Below are 25,973 nucleotides of genomic sequence, written 5' to 3'. Positions count from 1 at the left end.
ACACAGGTAAGTACGGTACTGACGCAATGGGTAAGTAAAGTATGTATATTTAACGATTGGACACCTTCAAGACCTTACCTCGGTACATGTTTCCCAACTCGTCACGAACCTTTTACGATATAACTAGTAGTTACATGGTTAACATGACCATATTACAACTCGTGTACGGCCGTATAGGCGCATACTTTGAGTATTTTCAGAACAAATTCGCTTATGTACTCGTACTTTGGGGTTGGCCAATATGTTTTACGCAGAAATGTTGTCACATCACTTGAGGCGTGTACTCAACTCAATTTGCTTGAACAACCTTTTAATATAGGATGTACTTCAAGCTGGTCCCACGGTCACGTTACCATTAGATATAGGGGTGCTTTTATAAATGATGATAAATGTAGGAGAGCTGACACTTTGCCTGCTATGCGATTGTAAAATATTTACTTATTCATTAACGATAAAACATGCCTAAACAGCAACTAGTTTATAACACTCATGTTCAAGCCAAAACAGCGGCTGCCCTGTTATTGAAGGTAATGATTAATATCATTTCTTAATAACTAGAATATCAATTAAGCACACAAGTTTATTCTATACACTTGTGTTGTATAAATATTTGCGGGCTAATGAGCTTGTTTATTTGAACGCAAGAAGGGGATCGATCGAAACGAGACGGCAGCGATAGTGTCTAAATATCTATAATACATACCTAGTTAAATTATGTCACAAAGGTTTTTAACTCTTATTATTATTAGTTCAAAGTATAATTTGGTTAAACCCAATAGCCGTCGTGAGATGGCGTATCTATATCTGATGGCGTATCTGTATGTAGTTCGCAATGGCTATTACATCAACAGGCTTATTGTATGCATAAATTGACGCTTGTCATAATGTATCAATCTGCATGCATTATAATATAATCAGTAGGGCTAACATGGTCGGCTCTTTATCATTTGTCACCATGCCTGTCACGTTCTAACAAGTATGTAAGTGCGAAAGTGATGGGCAAAGTGACAAGCGATAAAAATGGAACCATGCTGCCAACACAGATTATGGTAGCTCTAGGTTGTCAAAAGGAATCTGATAGTTATACTAGACGTACTATATAAATGTATTGAGTTGTATCTTTACTTTTAAACCTGATGTTATAGGTACTACGTAGGTAATATTGTGAATTATTAATATTGTATTTTCTCATAAGGCAAGTAACAGGTAGAATTGAACTTATAAAGTCCAACAGACAACTATTAGAATTAATCATAATTATTTTATTGTATCATATGACTACTCATATCATAATCATATATTTTTCTGGAGATTTGTTTTAATTCTAGTTGCAACTGAATTAGTTAATCAAAAATAATCTTACTTAATCATCAAGTTGGAGTAATTAAATGCTTAATGTGGTACTTGAAATTCATTACAGGTAATAAACTGTTTTAATATAACAAGAACAAGTATGTTGCTGTGTGAAATTGCTTGAGGAAAATTGGTCTCCTCAGTCCTCATTCGTCAGCAAGTGCCTAAATCCTCCTCCTATCCTCCTCCTCTGTCCTCTGGAGTTGCACGTGTACATAGGCTACGGAGACTGCTTAACATCAGGCAGGCCGTATGCTTGTTTGCCACCGACGTAGTATAAAAAAAAAATGCACTTGCGTTGTCCACTTTAATCTGCATATCTCTTGTTAATCTTGTTATATAAAGGAATCTAAATCGAATGCCGTAAAAACACAAAGTCCATTCAGGGACGGCACTGAACACTAGATATGAAACCAGATATGATTTTTTTAAGCCAAAATAAATATATGTGGGATGAGATGAATGCGGGCAACTGTAAAAGCCTTCCACGAGGCGATGCTTTTATCGAAGGGTCGGTCGCAAAATGGACATTACAATTTCCAGTTATGCCAGAAAATTCTTGCCTTTTAGATTCCAACAGTTTTACATTGTTACGTAATGGATCTGTCGTATCACGTTATTTAAAAAATGAAAAAGAAAACACACAGTACACCTCATTAACATGTAGGGTAGGATTCTTAGTGTGAGTTTACAGTCATAGATCTATTAAACTAGTCATAGCAGCCAGTACCCACTGGTTCATTTTTGTACTTTAAGACTCAAATATACTTCTAATTGTTGCATTTTATAATGTTCTTCGTCACGGCAGACTTTGAAGGAGGTGACGGCATGATCTTGACGTTTTTCGGAAAGATTGGGCTAATACTGCCATAGACCGAGACGCGTGGAAGAAAGAGAGGGATGTCTTTGCCCAGCAGTGGGACACAGCGGGCTAACGAATAAATAAATTTAAAAAAAAACCTGTTTAATCCGATTATGTATTCGGCAAATAGGATTGTAAATTAAATACGTACTTAGGTTTCGTATTTCCAACAAACCACTGTTATACCTAACTTGACAGTTTTGACGAATACTTTCGTTTACTCTGATGGTCCCATTATTTCCATTTGGATAAAAATGGAAGAACCTCTTGAGAATTTTTACCTATTGGTCCTAGTCCCAAAATGCTCATGCGACGAAACTTTAGATTTTTGTTAAGAAAATAAAAATCGCATCTTGTGCCATTCAAACTATGTGCAAAATTTATTGTACTTAGCCTTGTAGTTAATCTTTGACACATCGTTAGCATGTATTATTATCATATTATGAAGCTCTAACGACATGCTAAGATGGACATGTGATACGCAATCTTGGCTACAGGAAGTTTTAGAGGCACGGCGTGATAAATGTTTTCCTAGTGAGCTCAGGTGATGTCATTTGGTCGGTAATCAAAGTGTCATCGATTTGATGTGCACGAGAGATAATTTCCGGCGTGGGGTAACAGATCGCCGGTGACATAATTTGAAGCAACAGTTGTGTGGGCAAAGAAAACAGAACCGTTGGTTAAACATGGCATGTATGTTTAGTAAAATGTGCTGGTAAAATATACCCTTTATTCAAAGTTCGCATATGCGACATCATTGCAGCAACTATAAAATGAGAAATAAATAGGTACATGCGGATGTTACGCGCATTTGGTACATTTTTTTATTATTTGGCATGGTTTGGTTATAGTATTTTATGTGACTGCTACATAATGAAAGGCATTAAAACACAAGTGTGGGTTTAAGAAACGAATGAAGTGAGTTCCTTAAAAGGACCATACGAGTGTTTTAATGCCTAATTATGTTAAGTTACATACACTATTTTATCTATACACATAATATAAACTTTCTATGATATATTCACTAACCCAAATTACCTACAGCCAACATTGGGGCATCGTTGCTCTTTTGGCGGAACTCGCGAATATGTGGCGGCGTCGCCGATATATCTTTATCGCTCATTTTAAACGAAACTTTTGTTAGAGTTACTTTAAAAACTACAAAACAAACTCAGTTTATACTTAAAACAAATTAAAAGATAAACTATACGTCAAATGGCGGTAAATGAAAACTTTTCCCACGCATGTCACGCATTCGTAGTTTTTTTTTAATTAAGAGACAAACTAGAGTCTGGGGCCTATTTCCGTATCGTTCGACACAAATTAACATGCAAGATTTGTCAAAATTTTATGACATTTACATTTCATTTTGAACAAAAAGGCATCTCGCTCGACTGATATTAGAATAAAGGTCGAATCGAATTGCTTTTTTTAGAGATGTTCGAAATTTGAATGTCATTACCAAATCGATTTTCATGTAGTAATAAAGCAATTACAACATTTTCACAGATAAGAAATTTGTTGTAACGAAACAGTTTATCTTAATGTTGGCCATTATTTACGAATTTTTAAGGCATCATAGATGGTTTATGATATGTGTGTAGATACATTATTTTTTACGCTGCACGATATTCGCTGTTAAGATATAATATGTATTTACTAACATTTGCTTAAATAAGTAAGTAAAATATATATGCTCCTACAATACAATTAGTAGTAAATTGTTAGCAATGAATATTGTATTTGGTAAAACTTCAATTTGCAACTAGAGAAGCGAGGTTAACATACTTACTAGTAGGTCTTATTATGAGAAGGATATTAATATTTGATTTAATTTAGTTCGTGTTAACATTGCTGCAGGTATGTAGGTATGTAGCTTTATTGATACAACTTTCTCAAGATTTACGGAAAATCCACGAGGTCTCTTCTTTGCATCCCTTGGGAATGACTGTACCTAATTAATAAAAATAAAAATAACCAATATCATGGCTACGATATTGTACTTATATTTCATGATACCTACTGAATAAATTAATGATACTTAATTAAAAAAAAATGTTACTCAGGGTGCACTGCGGCAAAAACTCATCTAATAAAACAAAATGTTCGAACATTAAAGGTATCTCAGAGCGCTAATTAAGCTTTTATGTAGAATCCTAGGTAATAAAGCCGTTATATGGGTGTATTAAAGCAACGATGAAATTACTCCCAATGAAATCATATTTCTCTCAATGCTTCGGGCGTTGCTACCCGGCAGGCTATTTAGCGACTAACCCACCTTAACAGACGATATTAATTTTCACCACATGATTAACTATGGCTAATTACGTATAAATTAATCTTTTCGCGATAAGGTATGTACCCTCATAAAATGAGTATTGACAAACAACAGCGTGGAACAAACGACCCAATACTATATCTGTCAAGGTTCAAAATCAAACGATACTGGAAAAATACTAAACTGGTCGCTGCCAGGTGTCTTCTTCCAATCGCTTGCCGAGTGCAAAGGAATGAAACACATCCAATATAGTGTGCTCTCCTACATCACAAAGTTTCTAAAGAACTCAAGGTCATTGATTTCATCGGTTCCTGGGCTCGCCACGCTTGTTAGGCTATGGAAATACACGACCAGTATACACGCATAGAAGATAATGGCTGTTTTGGCACCGAGATTTTAAGGATAATTAATTATACCGCAACGTCTGTAAAATGTTCTTTGATAACGTTGATGGTAATTTTAATGATGATATGGCGAAAAATAACGTGGTCGCGTTAGAATATAAAAAGATACGAGTAAAATCCTGATCCTGAGCAATAAATCACGATCTTTTAACAGCATGAGAAAAGTTTTTTGGTCTTTGTATGTACAAGGTGTAACAAAAATAGGGGGGATCTGCTTATGGGCATATTCAGTAGGTATCATGCTCTGATAAGAAAAATCAGAGGTTTTTATGACATGATATTTTGTTTCCTATCGTCTATTCAGTTCGTTTAAGTCGGCTAACAAAGGCCAAAAATGTTTCGCATTAAAAATAAATTTCTTATACTTTTTCCTACTCAGGATACTAACACAGATCCCCACTCTTTTTATTACTAGGTACCTATATACTTTATTATTCCGTCAGCCAGACACTTTTTTTGAGAAAAATATGTACCTACTGACATAAACAAAATTGTTATCTGTGCCTAATTTGTTACATAGAAATACACGTTTAGGTGTTTCGAAACTGTTTATTTAGAAACTGGTCCCGGTGATGCTAATCAAGATAAAAATTGAATAATTAACTCAAGCAGCGTCGAAAACTGTATATAGCGTGATGATTTACAATGCAAATAATGCTATGATGATACTCGTATGTTACAATGAAGCTTGTGGTCAAAATATAAGGTATCCCATGGCTGTAGGAAGATTGTTTTAAAATAAGATGAAATAAAATTAACTGAGATTATAATCGCTTCGAACAGATAAACCTTACAAACCTACTACCATATAGTAGCTTAATATGATATAACTAAAAGTATATCTGTAAAAAAAACAGTAAATAAATAAATAGTGTATAAAATATTACTAAAACAACCGGCTAACTCTGACTCGCACTCGAAGGAGAAAAACAGATTTCTTCTTAAAGGTGACATTCGGATTGACGAGTATAACAGCATTACTAGGTATTGTAACGTTTCTGCTATAGATCGTGTCATTCACGAAGACACGTCTCTTGACTCGTAATGTCATGTTATTAAAGGTTAGATTTGACAAATTGCGCGTCATCGTGGATGACACTAACTATACAGCGTTGACGCCAACAATATGGCTGTCAATTTCGTTGGAAAATTGCGTGAATAACTGCCCAGCGGTAGCAGCATGGTACCATTTTTATCTCTTGTCACTATGTCTGTCACTTTCGCGCTTACATACTTGTTAGAACGTGACAGGCATGGTGAAAAAATGATAAAGAGCCGACCATCTTAGTCGTACTGATTAAGACGTTGCGACAGTAATGCTGCTGCAGTAAAACGAATACGTTATGACTACTCTCATGTTAGCTGGAATATCTCATTTCTATATCCGTGTTTAAACGGGTTTGTCATAGGCCATAGTCAGCAATTAGTTTTACCATATATAGTCACTCGTTACCTTTACAGACATATTTATACGAGAATATGTATTAAGGAAGCAGGAAGGCAAAAAATTAAGGAGCGGTAATTAAATTGTCAAACAATTTATCTCGAGCTTTTTAAGGCCCCGTGGGGTCAGGTTCTCCTCCCAATATCACTAAGCATAAACGCGAGCGAGATGGCTGTGTCCCGGGCACACATAGCATCGCAGATATCAAGCTTTTGCTTTTTTTTTTGTTTGTAAGTTTTTAATAAATAAAAAAAGTAATCGATGAATTCTATTAAAAATTAAATTGCGCATTATTAGAAGCAAATTTAATTTTAGCCATTGAACAAAAAATATTACTTTTAGCGTTTTAGACCTATGTTCGTGATTTTTTTTTTGTCGAGCGAAAGTCGAGAAATCAGGTTTTGAATCGATGAAGTTACTAAAGAAATGGTCTCAAAAATGCTAATAAACTTTTTGGCAGCCGTATTAATTGTCATCTAAATAAACTGGACAAGTGCGAGTCGGACTTGCACTTGTCCAGGCTGAGGGTTCCATACTTTTTAGTATTTGTTATAGCGGCAACAGAAATAGGTACATCATTTATGAAAATTTCAACTGTCTAGTCTAGCTATCACGGTTCATGAGATACAGCCTGGTAACAGATGGACCGACAGACAGACAGACAGACGGACGGACAACGGAGTCTTAGTAATAGGGTCCCGTTTTACCCTTTGGGTACGGAACCTTAAAACACTACGATTTTTCAAAAACTCTGCTGCCTGAACCTACTGCACTTTAAAGCCAATGAATAAATTTCATAAAATATATCTACTTATATTACTTAACAATTAACATATAGATATCTCTTGTTGAGTAATTTAAATGTTTTAAGGTAAACGTTCTAAATAGTGCTCGCTATTGTAAATGCCCAATAGACGAAACCCTGCTGCCACCTCTATAATTGATTATGTCTTAAGTCTGAAGATGTTTGACGACCGGTCTGGCCTAGTGGGTAGTGACCCTGCCTATGAAGACGATGATCCTGGGTTCGAATCCCGGTGAGGGCATCTTATTTAAGTCATGCTGATGAGCAAATATTGCTGATAATTTCTATGTATTTAAGTATTAGTATATTATATATATGTATCATTGTCTGAGCACCCACAACACAAGCCTTCTCGAGCTCACTGTGGGACGTAGTTAATTTGTGTAAGAATGTCCCTATAATAATATAAAATATTAATGTCTAGAATATTTCGCAGGTATCGCTGGGAAGACAGTGTCGCAGCAGATCTGCTTCAGCTTCGCGTCAGTAACTGGCAGGAAGTTGCGCAGGATCGGGAGAGGTGGCACGCTCTCGTTTCAGAGGCCAAGATTCTTTTTGGATCACTGAGCCGAAAACGTTAATTAGTAGTTATAATATATAATGTACTGCGGTGGCAGCATGGTTGCATTTTTATCATTTGTCACTATGCCTGTCACTTTCGCACTTACATACCTGTTAGAACGTGACAGGCATGGTGACAGGCGATAAAAATGCGACCGTGCTTAGCCCGCAGCGGGCTACTGGGACAGAGACAAGAACTCGGATGTCTACCTTACAACTGGTAAATTTTCTTAGCAGAGATTTTATTTAATAAACGTGCTATCCATATGGATTACACATAGAGTTGGAGCTAGGCACAGTAAATAGATTGCCGAGCCCACAAAACTTTTAGCTGCGTCCTAATAAGGTTACGTTAAAGTTAAGGAATATCGATAGGATTTACTGGACAGCCTCCATAGTCGGCCTCTTTGATAATATAACTATTTAATGTAGATATTTTCAGTGATAATGCTTTTTATTACCGCTTAATTTATAGTATTTTTATTTTGTATTTGTCTAGAGCTGAACCTAACTGTAATAAAAAAAAAAATATTTTGAGTTTTCTAGACATGCAGTGTCACAGGAACAAACAGTGTGGGAACATCACCGTTAGCATAATGTTTTCTGCTTTCGTTAAAATAATGTGTGGAAATCGTAAAAGTTAACATAAAACTATTTTACCTTATATTTTGTCTGGTCGTGGCAGGAATCTCATTTAACTTCTGTTTTCTTATTTTGCGTCACAACCTATGAAAAAGAAAAAAATAAGGTTAATAATTAGTACATATAAGTAATATATTGTACTTCTTTCCCATCACGAAACAATGGTGTGCCGGACCTTTGGGAGGTGATGGAATCTAAAATGAACTGCTATTGGGTGAAAGCGATGGACTAAATACTGGGCTATGGGATAAAAAACCGGACGCCTGCCTAATAAAACGGTATTCAATTTTATTTTACTAATTATTACTACATAATTGTGATAATTTTGTGACTGAATTGGGTCCTTTGATATGATAGGTACGTGATCATTTATATTTCTAAAAAGCGGATAATTTAATGTTAGCCTTATTCTAACATATAAGAAACACCGTATACAACATTTTATCGACATTCACCGCTAGTTCTAGCCCTATGGAAGAGATAATCACTAACCGGATTAGATACAGCGTACAGTGACTACAAGAAAATCAACAACAAACTAACCAACCTATGTAGATCTTCTCGCATTACCTACGAGACAAACTTTGTACAGGCTGGTCCAAAGAAATTCTACTCGTATGTACGTCAACAAGTGACATTTAAGTTTAGCGTACCAATGGCACTTCGTAACAATAAAGGGGAAACTGTAACACAAAACCACAGAAATCGCAGAAGTGTTTGCAAATCAATTCGCAGGTGTCTTCCAAAAGGAACCAGCTAACTATAGACCTGTAAGGGCAAAGTCGATTATTAGGTCGAACCATAGTAGTCTCATTCGATATTTAATAACACCGTTAGAGTAACAAGAATAGAGATATGTATAAACAGTAAGGTAAGAGTGAGACAGCGCTTTACAAATAAAAAACACTTCCAATATGTTGTTGTTTCAATAACCAAGTCCTTACATGGCGCTCGGCCAAATTAATTAAAAATAATTAGTTAAACGTAATGTGAAGTGAAAAATAAACATGAATTTAAAGAAATCATAGCGTAAATAATGTAAAAAAGATAAAATCAAGTTTAAAACGTTTGTTAAAACACGGATGTAGCCGGATTGCGAGGATAGTCCTACGTTGAAGGAAATAAGCACGCGATACGATTAATTGCGAGTACCAAGTTTCGGTACGCCGGCAAGTTTTCTCTTTTTTCAGCTTTCAGGTTAAACGTAATTAACTGAAATGGAAGGAACAGAAGAAGAAAATTTTCAAAGTTTCACGGTAACACAATTACGAGAAGAATTGTCAATACGTTATTTGCCAACAAGTGGCCTAAAACATGATTTAATCAGAAGAATTATCGAGGACAACAAAGCTAAATTACAGGATGGTACAATGGAAGCATTGAAGCAAGAAAAGGTACGTCGTACATCTCAAATTTTGGAAATGGAGTCCATGAGACAGCAAATTCGGGAACTACAAGCAAGTCGAGCACCGGTATTAGACCAAGGTACGTCAGCGGAAGGTACAAATGCGACCTTAACCGAAGTTTTAACTCAATTGGCACAGACCCAAGAAATAATTGCACATAAAATGTCTCCTACTTTCCAAGTCTTCTCAACTAGTGATACAAGTAACGCTATCCCTCTTTTTGGAGGTAACCGCACTGAAAATGCAACTGAATGGGTTAGGCAAGTAGAACGTATAGCTGCATTAGCAAGTTGGTCAGATAACCTGACAATGGTAAATGCATCCATGCGATTAAGAGGTCCAGCTTATAATTGGAATACTGTTTGTGGAAAAAAAATTGAATCATGGTCAGAATGGAAAAAACAACTGATAGATAGATTTAAAATAAGAATGTCATTTGCCGAATTCATACAATACCAAAGTAAAAGGATACTTCGCTCTAATGAAACCATTACTGAGTACATTTATGTTAAAAATGCGATGCTTGAAAAGTCCCCAAGTTTAATTCCAGAGCCAGATCGAGTATCTCTGATACTAGAAGGAATCCAAGACATGCGGTGGTCAACGCCCATAGCAACACATTGCTGTAAGAACGTGGAGGAACTCATCAATCATGCGACAGCAATTGACAACATCAGGAAGGTACAGCGTAAGATGACCGAGCAGCATGAATCAGTAAGTAAACCAACATTTGACAAATCAAAAAGCAATTTCATACCAAAATACAACCCCGGTGTAGACAAAATAGAAGAAGTTACTTGTTTCCGATGCAAGCGAAAAGGCCATGTTTCATACAATTGTGAAATACAGTCACAACACTCCAATGTACAGTCACCTAAAGAAAAACAAGCAACAAAACCATACTCTAATCAATTAAATAACCCAAGCACATCAACAGGTATCAAACATAATCAGCATAAGGAAAAGCAAGTAAATTGCATTCAATTTGATGAACCAAGTGTAACATTAATACCAATTATACTCAACAGCAATATAAAACTGTCAGCACTCCCAGATTCAGGATCAGTGGTAACCATGGTGGATAAGAAGCTACTCCCAAGTGACCTGCAAGTACACCCATGGCAAAAAGGCTCATACAAGGTAGCAGGAAGCATGATCACACCCGTTGGATGGTTTACAGCAAGATTACAGGTGGGAAAAATTGACTATATTATGCCTCAGATAGCAATCAGTGAAAACTTACCAGTAGATATGATATTAGGAAAAGATTGGCAATATTCAGTATATGCAAGAATTATACATGAACCAGATGGCAAAATATGTATTATTACGCCTACACATACAGAGTATTTTGACAATTTGTCACAAGAAAACACTTTAACTGCATGTTGTATGAAAACCATTAGCACTAGCAACCAGGAAATTTTAATTACACAGGATGACAAAGAAAAAGTTGCTAATTTAGTTGACAAGTATTCTGAAATTTTTAAAAGTGACAAAAATGATATAGGAGAATTTCAGGATGTAGAACTAGAAATAAAGTTAAAACATAATGTTCCTATTAAATGTAAACCATACAGACTTCCACAACCAGAACGAGAATTTTTAAGAAAAACGATAGATGAATGGATTGAGCAAAAGATATGTAGACATTCAGATTCCCTATATGCTGCACCAATGTTTGTTGTAGAACAGCCGTTTCATAGTACAACTCCTTTCAGACCGGTTGTAGATTATTCAAAAACCATAAACCCGATTACAGAAAACAATGTTCAACCTATAGACCGAATGGAAGATATAATAAATGTAATATCACAGTTTGTATACAAATTTAAACTTGACATTTACCATGCATATCACAATATTAAAATTAAAGAAGAAGATATTTATAAGACAGCGGTAATAACACAGGATCATCATGTAGAATTCATGCGAGTCATGTTTGGAATGGTCGGAGGGCCATCGATTATGTCAAAAGTAATTAATTTAACATATGGACACTTATATGACCAAGGAGTACGTTTGTATTACGATGACATTTCAGGAGGTGCACATACAATTGAACAATTATTGACAATTTTGGAGCAGGTATTTATTGCAACACAGACAAAAAAGTTGAAATTAAACAAGGAAAAGTGTGTATTTTTAGCTACAGAACTACCATTATTTGGAAGAATAATTGGTCACAATGAAGAAAAACCAGATCCGCAAAGAACAGCTGCAGTGAATAAATACGAAACTTTGACATCAATATCTGAAATTCGATCATTTTTAGGCTTCACCAATACATTTAGAAAATACATACAAAATTATGCATCAATTGTTAAACCACTGACAGATATGTTGAAACGAAACGCAAATTTGTCTATAGATAAAAAACAGGAGTTGAAGAAAAAACAAGTGACATTGACAGAAGCACAACAAAAAGCATTTCAATCAGTTAAAACCTTAATCACGTCATCACCAATATTAGCATATTTTCGCCAAGATGCAGAAGAAACTAGACATGCGCGAAACAGTGCTTCAAAAAGATCATGTTTGCTTCAAGTTCAAAATGGACAGAAAAAAGTGATTGAGTACGCGAGTAGATCATTGAAAGATACAGAAACAAGATATCACATAAATGAACTCGAGGTTACGGCAGTGCATTGGGCTATTACGCAAAAATTCAGAGTTTATTTGCTAGGCACAAAATTTACACTTATCACGGACAGTTACACGACAGCATATGTTATAAATAAATCAAAAATGAACAGAAAATTCGCCAGATACGTTGTGGATTTGGCCCCATTTGATTTCACACCCATGCACAGACCTGGAAAACAAAACTGTATTGCAGATCATTTGTCAAGATATCCATTAGAAGATTTATGTATGATGATAGTAACAAGTAATGAAGAAAAATTAAAACAAGCTCAAAATAAAGACAATTTCATTAAGTCAATATGCACAAAATTAAGTCAAGAACCAACAACACACCATTTGCAACAAATTAGACAACAATATAAAATAGAAAATGGAGTTCTCATACATGTCAACGAACAAGAGCTGTTCAATAAAGAGAAAATCGTAGTACCCCAAAGCTTGAGATCTTCAATATTAAAGCTAGCCCACGATGACAGTGGACACATGGATATGAAATCAACGTTGGCACGCATCAAACAAAAATATTGGTGGAAATCAATGCACAAGGATGTTAAAGCTTACACAAATGCTTGTATTATTTGTGCAAGTACCAATCGAAGAACAAAATTGGCTTATGGATTAATGGGCACAAGACCCATACCACACACACCTATGGAAGTAATATCAGCTGACCACATAGTAGCATTACCACAGACCACTTCAGGAAACATATACATGCTAGTACATATAGACCATGCTACTAGGTACATAATGGCAAAGCCCACAAGTTCGTTATCTGCTAGTGATGTTATAGACACAATAGAAAAGGATATTATTTATGTATATGGTCCACCCTTGACATATATTTCAGACAAAGCCCCATGTTTTATGAGTCAATCAACTCAACGTTTCTTTACAAAATATGGAATACAACATCTGCCTACAACACCATACACGGCTCAGAGCAACGGATTAATTGAAAGAGCAAATGCCACAATTATTGCAACTCTGACTAAAATGGCATTGGAAAATAGTACAGAGTGGGATAAGTTGTTGCCTAATACTTTATTAGCAATAAACACATCCAGACAGAAGACAACAAAATATTCGCCATTTTATTTACTACATGGATATCATCCTAGAATACCACCAAATGAAATTCACATAGGCACTATTCAAGACAATATGGACCGGACACATCAGTTAGATTTATTATCAGAAGCAAGAACCATAGCTAACAAAAAAATAGAAGAGCAACATTGTAGAAATAAAGTAAGATTTGACCTCAGAAAACTAGAACACAACTTCAAGGAGGATGAATATGTTTTATATGCATGGCCCCAACCACAAGATCACAAGTTGACACCAAAATACAAGGGACCATACAAAATAGTAAAAAAAATAGGATCAGTATGCTATGAGATACAGAATGTCAAACAACCCACACAGAAGAAGATAGTCCATGTACAATTTTTGAAACCTTTAACACCACCTCCCCCTTTAGATTCTTTTTCAGCTTTTTCAGGCACACAAAACGATGACCATATCAATAGTGACCAGTACAACAATAATGACAGTGATGATGCAAACTACCATAGTGACCAGATACAGGAGGATCATCAGACCACGGACTTGACAAACACACTGGATTATGATGGGACCAGTCATACAGGAGGACGAAGGCAGTATGTAACCAATAGAGGACGCATCACTGAGAGACCATACAAGTATGATATTTAACCGGATTTGACAATATAAATATATGTATTTCTCTTATATTCCCTGTTAGTATATAATCTATGTACCAAAGAGTCTTAGATATCAAATTTTTTATCACAATTTAAAGTTTTTCAGTATAAAATTGCATAGTAAAGTAAAACAGTCTAGTAATTCTATAAGTTTTTTTTTTAAGAGTAACTCAGTTTCAAGTATGTAATAAAAAGAAAGGAAAGAAAAGTCAGATTGCGAAGCGCCAGAAAGTGTAAATAGATAGAATTTGCTATAAATATGTACATACCTAGATTTAAGTGTAAAAAGGTCTGTATAGTAGGATAATATTGTGAGAAGAAAAAGTAGAAAAAAAAAAAAACGAACACATTTGTATATCAATAATGAACTTAAACTAGTGCCGAATTGAAAAAGGAAAATTTGTACATAATGACTGAGATGTAGTTTTTTTTTAATAAGAAAAAGGATATCACTTTAAATAAATTTTGTATATAAAATGTAAGACATTAACTACAATTGCTGTATATATGTTGCTTAATAAAAAAAAAAGATCAAAAAATATTAAAAGTTAGAAAATGTATCAAAAAAATGTGCTGTATAATTTTGCTTATAGTTTAAGGTCATGACACATTAAGGTCAGATGTAAATAAAATTAGCTTGGAAATGTGTGAAACAAAATTAATATGTAAATAATGTTGATTTGATCAAAGAAGTGTAAGAGTAGAGTATACTAACATATTTCTCATTTATATAAAGTTGCAATTTCAAGTTTGTTTTGTCAAGTAAAGTTTCAGTAATTTAGAGTTGTATAACGTTGTTAATGTAAAAGTAGTTTCAGCTTCAGGCCCGCCCAAATAAAATGGAAGTAACTTAACGTAGTAAATTTGTTTTCTTAATTTAATTATATAGTTTGTTTAATTGTTGAAATAATGGCATGTAAGGGTAAGAGAGATGTGAAATTTAAAATTAAAATAATATATTCTTTTCAATTTAAATTTCAAAGGGCATGTAAGGGCAAAGTCGATTATTAGGTCGAACCATAGTAGTCTCATTCGATATTTAATAACACCGTTAGAGTAACAAGAATAGAGATATGTATAAACAGTAAGGTAAGAGTGAGACAGCGCTTTACAAATAAAAAACACTTCCAATATGTTGTTGTTTCAATAATCAAGTCCTTACAGACCAATCAGTCTAACGAGTGTATTGTGTAAATTAACGGAAAAGATCGTAGTTAAACGCATAAAGAACTTCCTCAACCAGCATAAAGTGATAAATGACCAGCAGCACGGCTTTTGTCCACGCAGATCTTCAGTCTCAAACCTGCTCTCGTGTCTCTCGTCCTGGACCAAGAGCTACAACGACGGAGAACCTGCAGATATCATTTACCTAGACTACGAAAAAGCATTCGACAAAGTCCCTACAACAATACTGTTACAAAAATTAGAAATTGTGGGTATACGAGGTAGGCTTCTCAGCTAGGTTGAGGCGTTCCTTCGAGAAAGAACCTTCCGTTTAAGAGTTGGTGATACGCTGTCAAAGCAGCGCGAAATTCACAGCGGTGTGCCTCAAGGACCTGTCCTGTGCTGTATATAGTATACACATTTGACCTGCCTCATAATCTTCATTGCAGCGTCAGTATCTTTGCCGACGACACGAAGATATTTTCTAACCCTCTACACGACTTCGACCAACTCCAAAAAGATCTAGACGAGATAGCAAAACGGTCAAAAGAATGGCTTATAAGTCTGAATACTGAAAAATGTACAGTGCTACAAGTTGGTAACCGCAATCCACATCTTAGCTACGCCCTAGAAGGAACCAAACTTACACCAGTTAAAGTGCAAACGGACTTGGGAGTCAAAATTACTGAAATCCTCAAGTGGGAAGAACATGTCACAACCATTACCAAAAGACCTAAATCCTTGATCTACCTCGCTAGAAAAGCCTTTGGAATCCTAACGCCAGAACTAATGCTTAAGATATATAAGACATATGTTAGACCCATCTTAGAGTACGCTTTTTAAGTCTGGAGTTCTTATTTCGTCAAAGATGTTGAGATGCTTGAGAAAGTGCAACGTAGTTTCACAAAAATACCGAAACAACTAAAAAATATGTCTTATGAAGAAAGACTTAAAGTGCTGAAGCTCACAACATTAAAAGATCGTCGAGAGCGTGGAGACCTGATTGAAACGTTTAAGATTCTGACGTGACACTACGATATAAACCAGTTTCAAGACCTGTACAAGCGCAAGAGTAACACCCGTCTGCGAGGCCACCAATATAAGTTAATATCTGAACTGTCTTAAAACAACCCCCGCAGACATTTTCTCAGCAACAGAGTGGTCAGAGCGTGGAACAAACTACCAGAAGATGTGGTCTCAGCACTGAATGTCAATCAGTTTAAGAACAGACTAGACAAATACTTAACCAGCGCAAATAATACATTTTAAGTGAAGATCACTCAGATATATAACTTTCTTTACAGTATGATTATAAATAACACCCGTCTAGATATAATACATGTATAAAATATATAGACAAATGGAAGGTAACTGGTACTTATAGCACAGGTTCATACCTATTTTAAGTATCAGCGAAAAACTCTTGGACAATGAATCCTATGTAATATATTATAAGAAATTATGTATTAGGTGTAAACTTTTGAGCTTAATAAACATAATAATACAGGCAACAATCAGTTGTTTCAACTGCCTGCCTGATTAATAAATAATAATAATAATAGTTGTTGTTAATTTTTTTTTTTTCTAGCCGATTTTAGTGTCCCACTGCTGGGCAAAAGCCTCTCCCCTTGATCTCCACGGCTCCCGATCTAGCACCTCTTCCGGCCAGTTGCTGAAGAAGGTGTTTAGGTCTTCCCGCCATCTCCATCTGGGTCTACCACGTCCACGCCCATATTCCGGCATCCACTTGGTAGCTACACTAGCCCACCTGTATGGATGCATGCGACAGCCGAGACGTGACCGGCCCAGTCTCATTTCAGCCTAGCAGTCTTCTCGCCAACGTCAGCAATGCGGGTTCTTGAGCGCAGTGTGGTGTTTCGGATACGATCGGTCCTCTGAAATGTGTAGCGCAGCAGAGGAAGAGGTCTTTTTATTAGGCGGAATCGCTAATTGGAATACGCAGGCAACAAATAGCCTTTTGTTCATAATATTGAATGTAACTATAATAAAACAGCGATTTTAATTTTCTGTTACGACTGTAGACGGGACGTTCATTTCCATGCAACACAGTAAAGGTGAGACTTTATGAGTACTAACTGTCAACGGACGCGTAGGCCGGCCCGAGTTGGTGGTCAGCAAATAATCAGCAAAAACAAGTAGGCAAACACTTTGTATGAAGACTCATACATTTTGAAGCGTATAATAAAATGCAATCGTCATCCTCTTGTAAAAGAGTATTGCTAAAGCTTACGTAACTTCAGAGCAAATCGGGTAAAGAGCTGCGGAACGCTAAGTGCTATGACGTGAAACATGACTAATATCTAAATAGGTGCGGAGTAAAAGGAAAACGGAAAATGAAAATTTGTTCACAAGAAAATGAATTGGTTTAGGAACGTAAGTATTGTGACATCAGCGTTTTTCCTTGAAAAACATTATGGCTGTTGAAGCACGTGCACAATATTTTATGCTGGCACAATAACATCAAAGGAAACCCGCCGATAACGGTGCTGTATAGAAAATGATGATGATGATGATATAATCCTGTTATCCTGCTCGTTAATAGAGACATAGGGCTCGCAGAAGAATTTTCCATTTGTTTCATTTTGTTTATCCTGAATGAGTGTTCCAGCTCTTTCCAGCCGAGTCCTGTTGAGCCAGCCCTTCCCAACTGATCGCCTTCATGTGGTAGGTACGAGGCCGCTCCGACCGTCTACTACCAGTCGATTGCCAGTAGAGACCCTGCTTGGACAGGTGGTTGTCCAGTCTACGGAGCGTGTGTCCGATCGATCGCCATGATTGATGATTTAACATAATATAAACACGTCCAGTTATGCCATTAACATGAATATGATCACTATCACGACTAAAGTAATTAAATTGAAATCAATCAACAATGGACGTAAAATTGTTAGGACCTAAACCATAAAACTGTTCAACTTAAATTACAGGTAGTTACTTAGGTATATGCCAATAATTATATATATTGATGCGAGATGGGCGAGAGCGAGATGTATATTATTATATATATACATCTCGCTCGCACTAATATACGAATACGAGCGATAGGCATAAAATAGTTATTGACGATACAAGTGCGAAAATAGGAAATTCGTAACGAGTGGGGATAAGTTAAAACACGACTGAAGGGAGTACAGTTTAATTGTTTTGACACAACTAAATTTTAAGTGAAAAAACTGAAAATAGCGGGCGCCGGTTTTGCTTTTAAATTTTTTCTGTTCACGACAGCAAAAGCGGCAATGATAATTTAATTCAGCCAATAATTAAAAAAAATAGTGAAATATCGTATTATATAACATTTTATTTATATAATAACAAATAAATTTAGTTTATATCGTGCAATAATATTTTATGGACGTAATAAACGAGTAATGGCGAAAAAAAAAATTTAAAGTTTTTGGACATACAAACTCTTTGTTGTGGACGTCGGTTACGTCGTGTATTACGATTAGAATAGTACATTACGATACAAGTGCGAAAAATAGGAAATTCGAAACGAGTGGCGATAAATTAAAACACGACCGAAGGGAGTGTTTTAAATCGACACGAGTTGCGAATTACCTATTCGCACATGTATCGTACAACGTTTTACAGTACATATGGCCCTTTAAATGTTCGACACAGTAACGTAATATGCTACTTCTCGCACTAGTGCTATAAAGTAGCCCCATATGTACTGTAAAGAAATTTAAAAAAGTTGGAAAAGTAAAAAGCACTAGTTCGCAAAAACCAACTTTGCGAACGCTAAGCAGCTACGTAAAGTAGCACTTTTTGAGCAACTGTATTCAAAAGTAGGTTATGCACACGCTAGGGAATAAATGTGCCCGTGTCAAACTGGTGGTAGCCGTATAGGAACAACTAATTAGTCCAATATGTCGACAACGAGCTTAGAAAATTACAACTGTCACTACTGCATTGATATAGAACGTATTGTTGTTTAGTAAACAGTTCTAAATGCGTGTCGTGATCATGACCAGGAATGTCGCCCTCTAATTTTTTACATCGTGCGCTAAGCACATTGTAATTTGTTTAGAATAATTAGATCAAACATCTTGCTGTTTAGTAAACCTTTACGCATTGTGGTCACCATTTAAGGCCAGTGCACACGAGATGGGAAACACGGGGCTTCTCTGTCTGCAACTCCTAGAAACTGAGACGCACATATGTACACCTAGCAGCAAAAGTACAAACTCACTTTATTATTTATAAAATGGGTGTGTATTTTTGCAGTTTATCGTATAGTACACGTGCATCTTGATTTTGTGGCAGCTACAGAAGGAGAAGTGCTGCATACATAGTTGGTGTTACCTGGCGTTGCGAAACACTGTTGCGTAAGCTGACGAATGAATTTTTTTTTTACTAACACATAATAAAACAAATGATATTCGATAAGTTTCTTGATCACATTTATCTGTAAATATCACCATATTAAATGCTAAAATCGACTATACAGGTCCACATCAAGAATAATATGTTTCTAGGTTTCCCTTAATTTTAAGGTAGTATGCAAGCAGAAAGAAATTCCGGTCCATCCGTTTATTATTCAAAATAAACATCGTGGAACTTCCTATGTATGTATCATTTATATGCCTTGAAAACAAAAAGGAAAGTTATTTTTGAAACAAAATAGCCGTTAAAAGCAATAATTGAGTAATTTAATTTAGTTTATTCTTTATTGGCGTGCATCTTTGTAGTTTTATTGTATTTCGGGAACGTAAGAAGCTTGGAGCTTTTTCAATATATAAATCATCCGAACTAACGAGATCATATTAGATACCATGTTCCTCTTCTTTCAGCATCCTTTTGTGACGTGATTGGGCCAATGACATACCTAGTCCTGTGTTTTAATGGATTTGTCTATGAAACAGGTAATGTTTTTATGTATGTAAAAAAACAAGCAATACGTGCAATTTGAGCGACTTTTACCTGCTAAGTCTAATAATGAACTTAACCCATTCCAATTACACATATCGAAGATTTGATTAAAATCATCCGTTTAGGAATTCATGATCGGAAATCAGATTACGGCACCACGAGCGATTATCGGCTATCAGGCCACTTCATCCAGTTTTACGATACAGTCTATACCGACTACGGCACGGCATACCGATGCGTGTGCGACTCGGAATACCTCGCAAATCTTATGTCTCAGATTAAAAACTACTAACTAAAAGTTCCTATAACTCTTATTTTTTATATGCTTAACCTCATTTCTATCTTCATAGGTATCTATATCATTTAAGCTAGGTACTATGCCACGTTTGGTATCTTTTTCCTATCAGTCGGGGATACCGCATTCATTTATGTTATCACATTGACAGAATTCTGAAGTAAAAACATATAAATTACTAATATAATATGGAAATTTAATCCTGCAATAAATGTTTATTTAATTTAATTTTAATATAAAATACGAAGAAACAAAACTTTATTTAAAATTCTTCTTCACGCTTAAGCCGCTGTATCAATTTAGTTAAAATTTGGTATAGAGATAATTTGAGTCCCGGGGAAGAGAACATAGGATAGTTTTTATGCCAGACATCATTCCTTAAGCATGTTAAATGGGAGGTGATAGTTTGTATGGAGAATAAATAACCGCTAAGCCGATTTAGATGAAATCTACGTTTATATATTTGGTTTAGTTGAAAATGATACCAAAATTGACTTACTTAGAACCTAAACTCAAACAGTTATCAACTTCAAACGTCGCCGAATCTAAAAATAACCAGCATCAAAATATGGGTGGCTCCACTTTTTAAATACACCTTAGAAACACAAAGATTCATTCTGCCAAACCTTACCTTACCTAATGGTAAGGGTAAGGCTAACTTTGGTTCAGAGCAAGCTGTATTTGGCCTTTTTAAGTATAGTATACGGACACAAGTACATAGTTCTAAAGATTCTGATTAGGAAATAAAAACAAAAAAACCGGCCAAGAGCATGTCGGGCCACGCTCAGTGTAGGGTTCCGTAGTTACTCTTAAGTCACAATAAGCTAAACTGGAGCTTAAAGTATAGTAAATTGTTAACCAAGGGATGAAACGGTACCTTTCACCTGAGTTAAACAAATAGGCAAATTTGCATAATCAGTACCTAATTAAAATAAGTCTTATTACTATGAAGGGAAAACTTTTTGCGATAACTCAAAAACAGCTAAACTGATCATGTCTGCTATAGTTTTCATTTAATGTCTTTCTTAAGCTCTACTTCCACGATTTTTTCCATATTTTTTGGACCTATGGCTCAAAAGTTAGAGGGGGGGGGGACACATTTTTTTTTTCTTTCGGAGCGATTATCTCCGAATATATTCACTTTATCAAAAAATGTTTCTTGAAAACCCCTATTCGTTTTGGAAGACCTTTCCAACGATACCCAACACTCTAGGGTTGAAGCGAAAAAAAAATTTCACCCCCACTTAACGTGTAGGGGAGGTACCCTAAAAAAAAATTTTTTTTAGATTTTATTGTACGACTTTGTCGGCTTTATTGATTTATATATACATGCCAAATTTCAGCTTTCTAGCACTAACGACCACGGAGCAAAGCCTCGGACAGACAGACAGACAGACAGACAGACAGACAGACAGACAGACAGACGGACATGGCGAAACTATAAGGGTTCCGTTTTATGCCATTTGGCTACGGAACCCTAAAAAAGGGTCAAAGGTTTTGAATGTCCTGACATACACTGCCAAATTAAGGCGTATTAGGAACTCACTGATTATTTATAAATTGTAGGTCAATTACTTAAGGTTATAATAGATAGATAAACGGTATCTCGGGTTGGAATTTGACCACTAACCTAGTTCAAGTTTCCACTATTGATTTTCTCTAAAAATAGGGTTTGTCTAAAATAGCGTTACATCGGATACAATAAATAGAAGTGGCTTGGTTTTATTTTGCATCTATTACAGTATCGGCATAGGTAATTGAAGTTGAAATCTGGTCCAGGTCAATGTAAAAAGACCTAAATAGATAGTATAGTAAATTAATATTGTTATTTCCTGAACTCTAAAGAGAGCCTTGTGTGAAATATATGAGGTAAGACTTTTTACGGTATAATTTTTTGACAACTTCTATAAGAAATTGTGTGTGGTCCCGAAAGTGAAAAGAAAGACAAATGCTAAAAAACGTTTGCCGAATGTCAACTTTCCTTAAAAATTAGCATGCCTTGCGTTTCTTCCACAACGCTACAATCTATTTGACTTTAAAATTTCAGGTGAAAATCTGTCATCTTTAAACTTGGGTCACGTCTTGGGGTGATTAGTATTGAGGTCGCGATCGGCGATACAGGATGTTCGGAATACGAGAGTGATACCATTCGATCCGTGCTTCGACAGTGCGTGACAGATCTACTCCGAATAATTGAATTGGTTGTCAATGCCTTTCTGTGTTTTTTTTACCGTTTACTTATGTTATCCAAAGATGTACTGCAAATTATTGTTTTATCCCATGTATCTAAATGTACAGAAAAGTAATAATTTACAAACCCGTTTTTTTTCTAGTGTAAGAATAGCTCTACAATTCTACATGCTTAAAAACTATAAGAAAAAAAATCATATTAAAGAGAGACATCAGTTTTAGTTTACATAATGCGCCAGCGTTAAAAATAATAATGTTCTTTTGAAAATACACCACACACGACACGACAAGACCCACGAGTAACGGGACTAAGCACTGCGACCTTATCAACTTTACCTATTACACTTAAACTGGAAACCCGTGTTCGGCATTGTTCACAAAACGATTTTATGCTAATTGAGGTGAAGCTGTCGATAGCACTAAATGCATAACGGGTTTCAAAATAAAAATAAATAAACCGTATTTTTTCTGTATAACACAGTGTATTTTAATTAATACATAATAGTTCTGGAATCTACAAGGACCACATTATAGTTTTTGCTGAACAATATAGGTCAAGAGCTATCGATTATTGTTATCAAAAATTATCATGCCACTGGATGAGTTATCTTTGCGATTCGTTATCACTATACCATTTCGAACAACGCTTCAATAGGAATTCATAGCATATACTGAATTCCAGTGTGATAAGAAATCTGATTACAAGTGAAACTATGAAGAAGATAAATAGACAAAGTGAACTAGGTCAAACAACAGAAAATACAAAGGACCCAAAGTAAAAGGGCCTACGGCATAGCAAATCTAATTAAAGTCGAGAGACTTACGTTGAATCTTAATTACCTAGACAATTAAATCTCGGGTAATGAAGATGAGCTAAAAAATAATAATAGTGATTGTAGTCGGATAAGACGTGAGTCAGGTGGAGGTCAAGCCATGACGACATCTTGATAGCTAAGATTAGCCATGACGCACCGCGGGCTCGGGTGGACTACGCGCGGTCACTACCCTGGAGGCAAACAAACAATTGCACCTAGTTCCATCAAGTGATAAGACTGTTTACATTGCAAAAATTGCAAAAAAAAAAAAAAATGTGTATATAAATGTCCATTAACAAAAAGGCAGTTCACCAAGTTGTCTCGTTTAAAAACCATTGGGAAATTCTCATTGCGTGCCAAATTGGATGGCGGGTAGGTATTATGATGTGTGGTACCCATTTTTCATAGATCAACTAGGTATCAGATGATACCGGTTTGGTCAGTCCCATTTTATCTATCAAATACTTGATACGCGTATGCACATAGTATAAGTTTTCTTACCCTATATGGCAAATTGGGTGGTTTTACGTGGATAAAACAATCTCGGCGTACTTAGGTATAATAAATGCGTTTTATTCGACATTCTTTAGTATGCGAGTTATCCGTTCCTGGTAGCCTTGATACTTATCCATGTTCCGTTAGCGAAGATGAACCGGTTAACCTTTAGGATTAATTTAAATGTTTGTATGTATTACTATACAGTTCTGCTAATAAAAACTCTTAATATACGAGTGTAATAAGAATCTATAAATAGTACCCTTAAAAAGATATTTAGGTAAAAGTGTACCAAAGCAAAGGTTCTCCTTTCAAAGTTTCCCACTTTATAAACTCAGCGGATATTCTATAGATAGAAAGCAGTAACCGTCTCAAAGCTGCGCTATTTTGTGGCTGCAAGTCGGTGCATTCTATAGAAAGGAACCGGCTCAGGCTTTCACGGAGCGGAACAGGGCTCTTTCTTACCTCCTGTCTCGTAGGGGCGAATCTATTGAGTGTTAGACATTGTGGCTCGACCTCAGTGTGAACCGCGCTGCCGTTGCCAGCCACTTTAAAATAATACGGATTTTGGTGTTATTTAGAAAACGCGCTTGAATGTTAATAGGCATCAATAATACGGTTAACAAAATATACTATGCATACTGAACAATGTAATATGCATATAAAATTGAAACCTAATCGGTTAGTTGATTCTAACAATCAATGTCAGTCCCGCAGGGAATTTCGTTAGGTTCGAACATTTACGTTTGAAAGTTGTCGTCGTAAACTTTGTCTTCTAAGAAGCGTATTTTGAGTAAAGTTCGTGCATCAGATACTATATATAAATAAAGTATAAATAGCACTACTTGCAAAAGGAGCGTTTTCAGATACTGGTAATTAGAATTTTGCTACAAAGTTTTCATTTAATTTGGATCTCTTTGATATCTTTAATGAAATCCCAATCTAAAATATCAAAAGGCGCTAAACGACAGCATTTAATGTGCTCAAATGTCTACGACGCCGTCTAAATTAAAATTCGTGTCGTTTTCCCGCCGAGCCAAATTGACTCGCAGGACTAAAATCACTTTACGATCTGTTCCCTTTTTACGATGTGAAGAAACCCAGTTAAACTCCAGTTTTATTTGTTTCAAAACGAGTTAGAGTGTTGTTTTTTAACAATTCCCGACGGTTCACGTAATAGAGAAAAGCTGTGAAACTGTAGTTACGTATTTTACGAGTAAGAAAAATACCACACTAAAAGCGAAGGTACGTGATCTTGTATTGTTCATTAATACTATGCAACGCAGCGTAAGCTTCTGTTACTGAGATTGTGCATAAGATTATATAAGTGTTGGAAAGACTATGATAATTTTTAAGAGAAAACCTTAGTGGTAATTTACCACACAAACGTTCTCGACATTTACCTCTCTGGATTTTGGCCCTAGATGAATATTTTTTATGATTCCAATATTTCCAGGACCTGTGTGTACATGTGTGTATGTATATTTTTCTTTTTTATATTCCTGTTTTTATAAGAGCTAGGTTACATTAAAAAGCGCTAAATAAATCCCTTAATAAATGCACCGTAAACAGACGCTTGCATACAAAATCTGCAACAATAAACACAAAAAATCAAAACTGCCAGACACAGATAATATCTTTTTTATTCCGTTTCCAAAATTTTGATTGGTTAAGTATTAGAGGAGGAAAAAAAGGAGGATTTTTCGCCTAGGTTGCATAGTCCTTAAAGTACCCATTGTGTTTTGTTTAATAAGAAATTATAGACTACTCATTTTACAACATTAAAGGTTTTTTCTACATACCTAATAATTTGTAAATGGAATTTAATAACAATGAATAATAATAATTCAGCCTATATATATCCCACTGCTGGGCACAGGCCTCCTCTCATGCACTAGAGGACTCGGGGTATAGTCCCCACGCTAGCCCAATGCGGATTGGGGACTTCACATACACCTTTGAATTTCTTCGCAGATGTATGCAGGTTTCCTCA

General features: G+C 35.7%; 1 protein-coding gene across 2 annotated transcripts in view; it reads right to left on the bottom strand.

Moving 5' to 3' along the window:
- Window positions 1–25,973, bottom strand: part of LOC133519074 (uncharacterized) — a 72,120-nt gene that overhangs the window by 7,699 nt on the left and 38,448 nt on the right. For both annotated transcript variants that reach the window (XM_061852967.1, XM_061852966.1), the window contains exon 2: window positions 8,368–8,433. The gene's annotated coding sequence lies outside the window, so the exon portion shown is untranslated. The remainder of the gene's footprint in view (window positions 1–8,367; window positions 8,434–25,973) is intronic.

Source organism: Cydia pomonella, chromosome 6 (genome assembly GCF_033807575.1).
Source record: "Cydia pomonella isolate Wapato2018A chromosome 6, ilCydPomo1, whole genome shotgun sequence".
NCBI lineage: Eukaryota > Metazoa > Arthropoda > Insecta > Lepidoptera > Tortricidae > Cydia > Cydia pomonella.
The sequence above is the reverse complement of the archived record's forward strand: the minus strand, read 5'-3'. Positions and strand labels throughout refer to the sequence as shown.